This window comes from Anomaloglossus baeobatrachus, chromosome 3 (genome assembly GCF_048569485.1).
Source record: "Anomaloglossus baeobatrachus isolate aAnoBae1 chromosome 3, aAnoBae1.hap1, whole genome shotgun sequence".
Classification (NCBI taxonomy): Eukaryota; Metazoa; Chordata; class Amphibia; order Anura; family Aromobatidae; genus Anomaloglossus; species Anomaloglossus baeobatrachus.
This window is the reverse complement of record NC_134355.1, coordinates 454,193,855-454,206,259: the sequence shown is the minus strand read 5'-3', so window position 1 is coordinate 454,206,259 and position 12,405 is coordinate 454,193,855.

Sequence of the window (12,405 nt, the reverse complement as noted above, 5' to 3'; positions counted from 1 at the left end):
TCATTACAAACTTGAAAGGAACCTATGAGCTGATTCATGCTGTATGGACCACAAATAGCAAGAATCAGAGACAATCTTAGTTGCATCCATGTATTTTACACTCTGCTGTGTTTCATGGAAAACATACTTTGAAACAGCAGTGATGATTCAACTGGGATGACTAGTCCAAGAGACAGGTTCTCCCTTCCCCACTTCCCTAGACTGACAAGTGTTGCCCTATAGTTGTGCATGAAGATAGATCTGTCATTCAAGGGGAGCAAGCAGGGTGGGGAGAATCTGCCAGGGGCCTACCTCTTGGACTAGTCCACCTAGTGGCATCATTGCCCAGTTACATGAGTGAGTTAACGTATGTTTTTTCTTAAACCCTGCAACACTTCAAAGTAAAATATACCTGGCTGAAATAACAGAGCCTTTCTCTAATTCATACTGACTGTGTTTCCACTAAACGGTGATAATGACAGATACTTTTATGGAGGAAAGGGCAGTACACCAATGTACTAAAACTTTGAAAGGAAAATTTTTGTTTATTGTGCAAATTATTGTGTAAATAGTCTTAAATAAAAACTTAAATAGAAATCTCTTGAGGCCTCCCACGTGTTTATTACACATCTTATAAATATTGGTGGCATAGAAAGTGTACATTTGTAGATCTAATGAAAATAAGTGTATACTGTATATGTAAGTTTTACTCTCCTAATTGCTAATCATGTATGAATAGTAAGAAATAAAAACAAGATGAAAAAAACACAACATTACCTGGACGATGTCACTGTCAGGCAAGAAAATTTCTTCTAAATGCCACATATCCCCATAACTGCCATCTAGGAAGACCACCTCTTCTATACCATCGTCTCTTAAGACAGCCACAATCAACTCCATGTATTCTGCAACTCCATACATGTGGTACCAGAACCGGAGACACTGGTACCCAGTGAAACAATTAGCAGGGCTTTCCAATCTTGCTAAATCTCCTTCTTTTGACTTTTGCCCATCAATGTAGAGATAATATCCATCTGTAATAAGAATTCAAGTATAACCTTGGGGAACGGAATGGTTCCAATTTTGAATACAGTTTGTAACTCTTCTAGAAGAAAGACCAATACCTCCTGTTGTGTGGTCAAAGGAAGGTCCAGTGAGATCCGATGGTGTAGCTCCTCTCCAGCGTATCCAGTCAATGTTATCTGACTTTGATTGCTTCCAGTTACAGAAATCAGTATCAAAAGAGCAGCCTATTTGACATTTGTCTGAATATGGAAGAACAAATACAAACATGTATTAAATTGTCACATATGTGTGTATTTACAGAAATTACAGAAGATTTTTTTTTTAAAAAAAAGTGACTTAACTCTTTAGGCCAGATTAATAACTTGCACTTTCTTTAAGTCACTTTTTTTCTCATTTCTCTTGTGTAATTTACTTGCTGTTTTTTGCATCTAATTCTTTAAATGAGTTCTCACGGTTCAGGAATTTTGTGCAAAGTCTAAAATTGTCAATATTTCTGTCCTTAACATTTTTTGCAACTCTTAAGAACACTTTACATGCAATGACATGGCTAACGAGATATCGCTGGGGTCATGGAATTCGTGACGCACATCCGGCCTCGTTAGCGACGTTGATGTATGTGACACCTACGAGCAACCACTAACGATCTGAAAAATGGCAAAAATCGTTGATTGTTGACACGCTGTTCCTTTCCCAAATATCGTTGCTCATTTTGGACGCAGGTTGTTTGTCCAAATCGCTACGTGTGACACCCCGGGAATGACAAACAACAGCATTCCTGCATCCTCCGGCAACGAGGTTGGAGTGACGTTAATGCGGCTGGTCACCGCCCCTCCGATTCTATTGGTGGCCCGCTGTGTGACGTCGCTGTGAAGCCGCACGAACAACCTCCCCCGTAAAAAAGAGTTTGTTCGCCGGCCACAGTGACGTCGTTAGGAAGGTATGTGCGTGTGATGCGTACTAGCGATATTGTTTTCCACGGGCAGTGATTTGCTCATGATGCACGCATGACGCGGGCGGGTGTGACCACTAGCGACATCGCTAGCGATGTCACAGTGTGTAAAGCGGCCTTTGGGGTCTTTGTACACATTGCATTTTTGTTGCATTTTTTCTGCATATGTTTATCATAAAATTTGAAAGATTTGGTACTTTCGCAAAGTGAATGTTATTCCTAAAGACTCGTGCACATGTTATTTATTTTTAACCGGCAGAGATGGTGCAGATTTAAATCTGCAACATGTCCATTTTTTCAGTGTTTTTACTGCAGATTTTCACTATTTTAATAAATGGGAAAAATGTGCAACAAAAAAACATGTAAAAAAAAAAGGTGACGAAAATATTCAGAAATTCTTGCAGCAAATACTTAACATGTGCACATAACCCTGATAGGAGAAGTTGCATATTTTGCAATAAGTTGTAAAAATTGTGCAAAAATTTCTGGTATACATAAGGCTCAGTAGGAGACTTGATTATGTTTACATAAATATATTGCGACTTTTGGAAAAGTTTCAAATGACAAATCAGTTGAAAACAACAGAAACAAAAACCCCACCCACATTGGAATCTAAAAAAAAAAAGTTAAAGAAGACATAAAAAAGTGACTCAAAAAAAGATGCAAATTAAAAGAATTACGTATAAAAGAAAAATTCGATTACAACACAAAAATCTAACTAAAAAAATGGTGCAAATGCAATTATAAATTGGGAACTTTATAGTGTGGCCTTTAGATAAAATTTATGTAAATATATCTAATTAAACCTAATTTTAGAAGAATAATCTAATTATCGAGATCTTCAACAGATACTATAGTTCCTCTTCTTACCTGGTGTTGTTGAAACAATTGGTTTTGGAGGAGTTGTAGGTTTATCTAAAAAATGAAAGGATAAAAATATTGACTTTTAACAAAATAAGAATTTAGTATGGTCATGGCAATTGAATAATAAATGTAGTTGAACTGCAATATGTAAATGAATCTCAATCTTCAAGATGTAACCTAGCATAGGTTATATCAATTATCATTATATTTTATGAATTGGTATGCGTGGAGTAGAAAGAAAGGGCTAAAACCCGCGTTGCCATGTTGAAGGAGGAGATGACCAATTCATGCTCAGGGTCTGCAGCAGCCATCATGGTAATCTTTTCTGCTATATGGTAGTTGTGACCCTCACAACTACCCCAGGTGAGCTTTTCCCTATTATTTATTCTGGTACCACGAGGATAAGACACCAACTTGTGCCTTTTGTCTTTTCCAGCAAAACTTTAACTATATTTTACGAATAGAAGAACTTATAATTTTTATTCAGCAATATTTGTTCTGTTGCCTAGAGTGCATGATGGAGAAATTGGTGCAGATTGTATTGGGGCTCTTTTTGTCGGGGTGGATAAGGCAACGGTATCAGATTTTAAATAAAATGTCACAGTTGTAGGTGTAGAAGTGGATTGGACAGTGGAGCTTGTTGGTTTAGACATAGTAGTAGAAGTAGTAAAGAGAGAAACATTTGATGTTGAACTGATGTAATCTATAAAAAGTAAAAGATAACCACTCATATTTTCCATAAATATTAGAGAAAAAAGCATCTAAGCTGGCCATAGACCATGGGAGTGATTCCTTAAGATTAGTGTAGCCCATGTCAGTCTTAATGAAGCACTCGGTGGATTGCACTGACCTGATTCATTAACCTAGAATGCGCAACCATAGAAATCTACCATAGAAAACAAGTGACCTAGCAGGCCTGCGAGGCCCCAGGTATGCGTTCTAGGGTTAAGCAGCGATGAATCAGGTACATCTGGTACCCAGCTTGCATTGCTGACAGAAAAGTATGCAAGCTGGAAGCTAATGTACGTTTCTGGAGTAAGCTACGCCTCTCTAGTTGTGTAACTTATAATGAATTTGACAGGTTGGTGTGACCACACCTATCCCACACAAAGCAAAGCCATGTTGGCATAGCTGGCCGAGACTTAAGTGTAAATGTGTAAAGTCACAATATTTTTGCCCAATTGTGGAGTTGAACAAATATATGTCAGATTTCTGGTAAAATGAAATAGCCACAGTGAGTTTTTGTCATGGAGTTTCAACAACCAATCTTCAAGAATCAAATGTAACAAATTTTATTTGTATTTAATAGTGACTAGAGAGATAAAAAATATTGCACAAAAAATAAGATGTTGACTTTTTTCAGATTTTAATATTTTGAGGGCATATTACCTGGTGTAGTTGAAGTCGTGGTTCCTACTGTGTCGCAACCAATAGTTGTAGGAGGAATAGTAGTAGTTGTTGTTGTAGTTGCAGTGGTGGTGGTTTTGGGTGGACTTGTGCTTGTTATCACTTCTAATAAGCAAAAATAATATTTATGTCATAAAATACAACATAATTAATAACTCATAGTGATAAAAAGGAATTCACATCTTACCACAATTAGCTTCTTTTCTCCAATCTCCAAGAATGACTCCTATGGCTTCACATGCTGCAGCATAAAACCCTAGTGAGCTGCAGAAATATTCATCATTCCCTCCTGTCGCGCATTGGTCATACACGCAGCTCTCAAAGTATTGATAAGGGGGAATGAGAGCATGACACTGTGCAAAGGGACCATTGAGCAGATTTATTATTTCACACTTGGCCTCAGCCTCTTGCTCTATGTTGGGAAGGCATGTAGGTGGAGGAGGAGGATTAGAGTCACACCTAGAGAAATGAAAGTATGGCAAAGTTAGAACTCACATTCTAAAATAATAAATATATGGACAAATGAACAGTCAAATGGACAGATAGAATAAAAAAAAATACTCACAGCCATCCATTGTCTGGTACTTGCCAGCTGTTTCCAAAGTCATTGACATCAGTGACAATACTGCCGTTAGGCGTTGTGAAGTCATCAAACCGATTATCATTGTATGTGCCACACAATCCACACAATGTGTCTTTGTATTTCTCACTCACTATAACAAATAATTCATGATCTCCATTGAATTTAATCTGGAGTCCAAAGTTGGTATTAACCACTACATACTGGCCACTTCTTATGATGCTTATTCCAGACACGTTCGTAGGAAGAGTAACTGACACATTGTTAACCTGAAAAGCAAAGATAGAGAAGAACTATAATATTTAGCTAAGAAAACATCTACTTGAATAATAACAACGCCAACTTTAATCTGCCCATTTGTATTTTACTCCATTATTGTCAAAGGAAAAATTATTGCAAACATTAAAAAAAAAATGCAAATATTACAGAGTATTGCAAAACTGCAAACTGATATTAATCATTACAGAACCAGAAGGCTGTCTGCTTCTATGTAACAAAAACTACTAAATATTTAAAAAGATTAGATCACATTTTTTTCTCAAAAATTGTAAGCTGACTATAGGGTAAGTGAAAACTTACTAGGGTAAGTGAAACTATAGACTATGTGCAATGTTATGGGTATACAAGTGTTTTTTTGCATTAACAGAGTTCTATTCTGTTACAGTATAAACTGGGTAGACCTGTAATGAAGTAGTTTGACTTACATGCACAATATTGTTTTTCTCAATCCGGATGTGCACACCGTCCACAGTCAGAGCCACAGAATTTATAGCGGTCCAGCTTGGGTTCCCTCTATGCTCATTGCGCGTGGTGATACTAAAACTGTGAGATGTATTGGCACAGGTCTCTGATACAGTGTAGTTACAAGATCCTTGAAAATGGTGAAGTGTGCCATCAAAGGTGGAGTAGTGGGGGTCCCCATATATGTGGCAGGTTGATGTGCTTGGTGGGTAACAACCCAATAATCCATTTTGGGCCTTACAGATTTCATCTTCTGGGCAAGACATAGGTAAACAGGAGATAATGCTGTTTTCCTGACATTGACATCTCCTCTCACAGTTTCCTTCAATGAATTCATCACCTTTCTATAAAAAAAAGCAAATAACTTCAGCAACAGAAAAGAGGCAAAAGAGCACAAAGAAAAGGATCAAATATTCCATGGGACACTTACATTGTAATACTGGTCATTGTACCAACATCCACACTGTGAATTAGAAATGCAAACTCCTCCACTGAGAATAAACCCGTCTTTACACTGACATCCTTCCACACAGGGAGAGGTGCATTTCTCTGGAGCCTCTGGATCCAAGCAGGTTGCTGGACATGCGGTCATACACTCATTGTACTCGCTATTACTTGGACATTCACTACCTCCTGTCAATTCCAATACAAAAAAATAGGTTAAGTTAATTTAACCATATAAAAAAAAATCAAATTTTTTTACACAAAAAAAGTAACACTTTTCATCTCTATTGTCAATGGTCTCCATATGGCATTTGTTTTTGTACATAAACAGTGAATAATATTTACCAGAACAAATACAGCTTCCTATGCTAAGAACTAGAACATATCCTTAGAAATCAGATCCTATAAGTAGAATTGAGCGAGTTTCGAAATATTCGTATTTGCGATACTCGTAATGAGTACTGTGTAATACTCACATATTCGTTCCGAATAGCGAGCACAATGCAAGTTAATGGGAAATGCGAGTAATTTTCTGCTGGACTCCAGCACAAAATTACTCGCATTTCCCAATTAGCAGAAAATTACTTGCATATCCCATTGACTTTCATTGTACTCGCTATTCGGAACAAATTTGTGAGTATTACACAGTACTTGTTACGAGTATCGTGAATACGAATATTTCAAATTTCGCTTAACTCTAGCTATAAGATTAATCCACTTGGGATCAGATTTTTTATAAACTCATAGACTTCATTAATAGAATTTCATCTGTAATATAGAAGAGAAAAGTGCATGATGTGATATTTTTAATATGGATATTCGGTCCTTTTTTAAAAAAACATCATCTGAAGAGCCCTACTGAATAACATTTATCCTAGTACTGTCAGTGTGATGGCTGATTTTTTAATCGGACAGTAGACTTAAATATATTTTACTCTTAGAACTAGCTTTTGCAACATTTTTACAATTTGTACTAGCAATACATACCGCAAGATGTGCTGTTCCTCCAGTTTGGAATGGTGACTCCTTCTTTCTGACAGGCATCAGCATATGCTTGTAAAGCACTGCACAAAATATCTTTGCCTCCATTTAATGCGCAGAGATCAAAAACACAGCTTTCAAAGAAGCTCTCCGGATCGACAACTGCATGACATACACTGAACAGCCCATCTTTATTCGTTAGTAAGCCACAGAATGCGTCACTTTCATACCGGCTCTCGTCCTCTGGGGGACATGTTGGGGGTGGAGGTGGAGGTGGTTGATCTGTGCAGGATGGATCATTTTTGTCGTAGACTATCCAACTGTTTCCTAATTCATTAGAATTTGGGGCCAATTGTCCATTGGGCATAAGGAAGTCATCTGGCCGGTGATTGTTGTAGTTACCACACATGCCACACACTTCTCCAGAAAATGGATCAGGTAATTTCAATTCCACGGTATGGTCAGTATCGTAAGCAACTCTGAGTTTGAAATCTGTTTCTAAAACTACATATCTTCCACTTATTTCCACTTTTACTGCCCCTCCATTCAATATGACAGGAAGAGTTCTCCACATGTCATCGACCTGCAATGACATTGATGATTGATGGAGTAATGTATTTATTAGAAAACAGACATGAACCAGCAAAGCAGAGTTATATTGAGTATAAATGTATTTGTCTTACCAAAATGCGGGATTTTTCTTTGTTTACAATCTGTATTCGGTAGCCATAAACGTCAACAATCACTCTCTGCACATAAGAGACCGATGGATTTCCCCTATGCACATTCTTGGCTTCCACATTAAAGTATGGTAATGAGGAGTTAGTGCATAATTTGGAGAGCGTGTATGTGCACAAACCCATGAAGTGATGGGTCTGCTTGTCAAATGTTTCATAATGAGGGTCATTGTGGACTCTGCAGATGCCATAACTGTAATAAATGCAGCCAGGAATGCCATTTGTCACTGAACAGTATTGGTCACTGGAGCATGAGTCGCTCTTACAGACTAAGCCACCTCCAGATGAAGGACATCTGCATTTTGTGGTGCAAGTGTCATCTGTCCAAAATTCTGATCCGACAGGATAATGCTTATCATTTTCCCAACATCCACATTGAAGACTGGGCACACATTCCTTGTTGTGCAAAACAAAGCCAGGATCACATATGCATGATTCAGTGCAAGGTAGATTGCAATTAGATGGAGATACTGGATTCACACAAGTTGCAGGACAGGCTGTGCCACATGGTTCAAAATGGCTGTTTTGTGGACACTTTAGAGCTGTAAAACAAAAGTAAATAAATATATGACTAAAAAAGCATGAATGGATATCCACAATACTTATTTATTGCCTTTCATATAAGCCACTGAAGCTTTTAGAACTTTATATCTATGTTTCCTGCATATTTAATTTATTTATATACTACATAATACTTAGAAAAACATTAGAATTTGAGCATTACATCAAGAAAGCAGAGAATGAAAGAGAGTATTTATGTTGTGCTTACGGCAAAAAGTTTCATTTCTCCATGGTCCTATCACAACTCCATTAGATTGACAAGACTGTGCATATGACTGAAGACTGTCGCACAGGGTACCGGGATCCAGATTCAGTTCACAAAGGTCAAAGACACAGTTATTAAAGTAGACCAGTGGATCTACGACACCATGACAGTCTTTAAATGGACCATTCTTGTCAGTGATTAGTCCACAGAAGCTGTTGCTGGAAATTGTGACTTTGTCATCATCCGTGCAGGGAGGGGGACCTTCAGGTCCAGGAGTACATCTATAGCAAATTAATAATGGACACAAGTTAGAATTATTTTGAATAGAACTAAAAATCTGTGACTGACGACTGAGAAAGAAATACACTAAATATTATTTTATCAAAATATAAAGTTGTCCTGGTTAAATATTTGGCAAACACTACAAAATCATAACACCATTAGGATTCAGCTCCAGTTGTTAGTTCCAGCATTTGTCACATAAACAAATGAATCCAATTTGCATATTACAATCAATTTGCCGATTAGAATCTCAGGCACTTCTTTCAATGTTTTATTGAGAGCCCTGCCTGAGACTCTAGATGGCACATAACTGCATGCTTGAGGTCATGGGCAGCATGTTGGCTCAGTGGTTAGCACTGCTGCTTATCAGTTCTGGGGACTTGGGTATAAATCCCACCAAAGACAATGTATGCAAGGAGTTTTTATCTGTTTTCTCTGTTTTTGTGTGTATTTCCTCCCACACTCCAAAGTGATACTGACAGGAAATTTACTTGTGAGTCCCAATGGGGACAGTGATGATATTTTATGTAAAACACTGCAGAATCGAATGGCACTATATAAGTAAACCATAATAAATAAATAAAGTGGCAACTACTGAAAGTGGCAAATGGAGATTAATCTTAAAAATTATGTACATTACACACCATTAGGGTCTGGCAAGCTGCAGTACTTGCTGAAGTTTTTACCATTGGTGGACATTATCTTTAACTTGTGAAAAAATCCTAAAATAAAAATGACTTACTTGGTATCATTATCAACTTGCCAACTGTTACCAAGGCTGTTGGAGTCTGGCTCTAATTGTCCATCTGGGTTTAGGAAGTCGTCAGTCTTATTCCCATTAAAATTACCACATAGTCCACACACTTTATTTGCATATCCATGCGGAATAGTTACTACAACTCTATGATTTCCATCAAATTTCACGTTCAGGCCAAATGCTGTTGTGACGACTACATCATGTCCACTCAAGAATATGCTAATACCCGGCTCAAGGGCTTGTGGTACAGTCACAATGTTTCCATTGACCTGTATTTACAAAATTATAAGAGGACAAAAATATTAAATTATTTTGGCTGAGATCATATGCTCGACTCTCGGAAATGTTATTTATAGAAGATAAAATTGATATGTTTGGAACTTTGTTTCAGGCACACCATAGGAAATTTAGGTTCTTAAATTTATGAATGTGGAGAAATCAGCTTTACAGTACCTTGACTACTCTGTTCTGCTCTAATGTGATCCGGTGTCCGTGTACATCCACATTCACGTACTGTACATAGGATACTCTAATATTTCCTCCTCTGTGCTCATTAGCTGCTTCCACATTGAAATATGGCAAATTTCCATCATCTTCACAGAGTTTTGATAAAGTGTATGTGCAGGTTCCCATAAAGTGATGAACTTGGTTATCAAAGGTGTAATAGTGTGGATCTCCATTGACTTCACAAGAGCCTGTGAATAAAATGATATAAAACATTTATTTTCTTTATATACTATGTAATAGCAAACTTTTGTGCTATAGAATATCTGCTAAAATCACTTGAGAAATCAATTGCAGATTGATACTGTCCCATAATTTTGCACTAGAGTGAGAGCAATCTGATCGGATTGCACTCGTCCATGCAAAATACAAGTGGAACCGAGGCCTAATAAGGTGAGTTCAAATGGGTGAGTAACTATTTATTTCTTAGTTGTGCCACACTGGAATAGAATCCTCTCTTACACCCCAGTTTTTTACTCTGGGTCAGTGGTCCCCAACCTTTCTATTCCTGAGAGTCACATTCAGCTTTGAGAGAGGGTTGCAAGCCACATTGAGCTCCCGCCCTTCACAGTAGTGACACCCACAGCCCCCATTACTAGTATAATGACAGTCAAAGCTTTTCTGCAGAAATCACACTGAGACAGTTTATCATGAACCAGCGTTTCCCACTATGCCCACCATTCAGATCTGCTCTGCTGTATGGGTCTACTTGCAAAAGTCACCATCTAGACTCCTGCTCTTCATAGCTAATTGCTAGACCTGGTGCTAATCCATCCAGCTAGTAAACAGCGTATAGCCACAAGCGACATGTGGCACCAAGCTGCAGGTTGTGGACCCCTGCTCTAAGTAATAGGTGTAAAAAGGAAGTAAAAAGAAAAGTTTGCCCTCTATATGCTCAATATGTGCTTATAGGATTACCAACAATGAAGAATCTCTTTGTGTTGGTACTCCGATTTATCATTTATCATTAGCATGTCCCCTTGTGTAAACATAAATTGTGCTGCTGATAATAATGTAATATGTGTGTTAGAGAAGAGGGGATGAATGACTTTTTTACATGGAAAATCAAAGCAAACGAACACCCATGAGATTGCTGTATAGTCAATAAGTAATCAATGCTCCTTGCTGGAAGCCTATCTGTTCATGGAAAAAGACCCCAAGTCCTTGAAATCTTAGCACACTATGAAATAATTTTGACACAAAGATATTTTTTATTTGCAACTGTTCAGATTCTCTACTATATTGAGCACACGTCATACATCAGGTAGCTGTCAGCAGAAAGTTTGTCAGCGAGACAGATATCTCTCCCAACTCCCTCATTTACATGAACACTAGGCTCAGCCAAATTTTCATGTATTTTCAAATGAGAGAGAGGAAGTAGCTGCTGCAAGGTATCTCTGACAATTGCTTCTCTACCTTAAAGACAAAGAGAGCGAGTGTGTCGCCCTGGGCAAGCCAGGGGACACAGATAACAACACACACGCACCCCACATTCCCTGTAGGTACACCAGCTAACCCACAAATCCTTGTTGCCTTCCTCCAGGAGTCTGATGATGCACACCAGGGGGTGGGCCAGGCGGTTGGCTCCGCCCATCGAGGAGCTCACAGCTCTGGAGGCAGGAAGTAACCAGGCAGTCCAGTGAGGGACATGAGAGAGTGAACAGCAGATTAGCCCAGGCAGGGCTTGAGTGCAGATGAGTCCAGGAGGAGGAAGTGGAAGGAGATAGGAAGAGGAGATAGCTCAGGGAGGAGCAGGAGTGAGGAGCTAAGAGAGAGTCGAGCCCAGGCAGGGCAAGAGTGAAGGAGTAGTCTAGACAGGGTTAGAGTAAACAGCTAAGTGAAAGTGAAGGAAGAAAGCAGTAAAGAAAGAAAGCCTGAAGTTGGTCTGTGGCTGTGTGCCCAGACGGAGTCAGCAAGGTCAGCAGACAGTGGTGAAGATCTGCAGTGGGACTGTCTGGAGGTTGCTGGAAGGGCCACGGAGGCTGTGTGTATCCGGGGGTCTGGAGCAGTATACAAAGGGCAGTCAGCACCAGAGCAGGGGCTTTCGGATCCCAGCAAGGCTTGGAGTCGCTGTAAATTACTAAATCCGTTAGTGAAGGGGACGTAGATCCCCCAACAAGCAAGTCCTGATTGACGGCAAAGGTCCAACCACAACGGGGAAACACCGCCACCGCCAAGGCACCAGTTTCCCAGGGCCGGCGCCTGCGGGCAAAGTGTGGAGCTCCTCCGGCACAGATTGCAGTCGGGGAGCGGGTAACCGGTGGGAATCCACCGCTACCAAACAGACATTTCAAAGGTGCAGGGAAGAGACCGTCACCGCTAACTGCAGGGAACCGCAGCACCGTGAACCGTCCGAGGGACCCGTCCAACCAGCCGTTTGTTTACCGA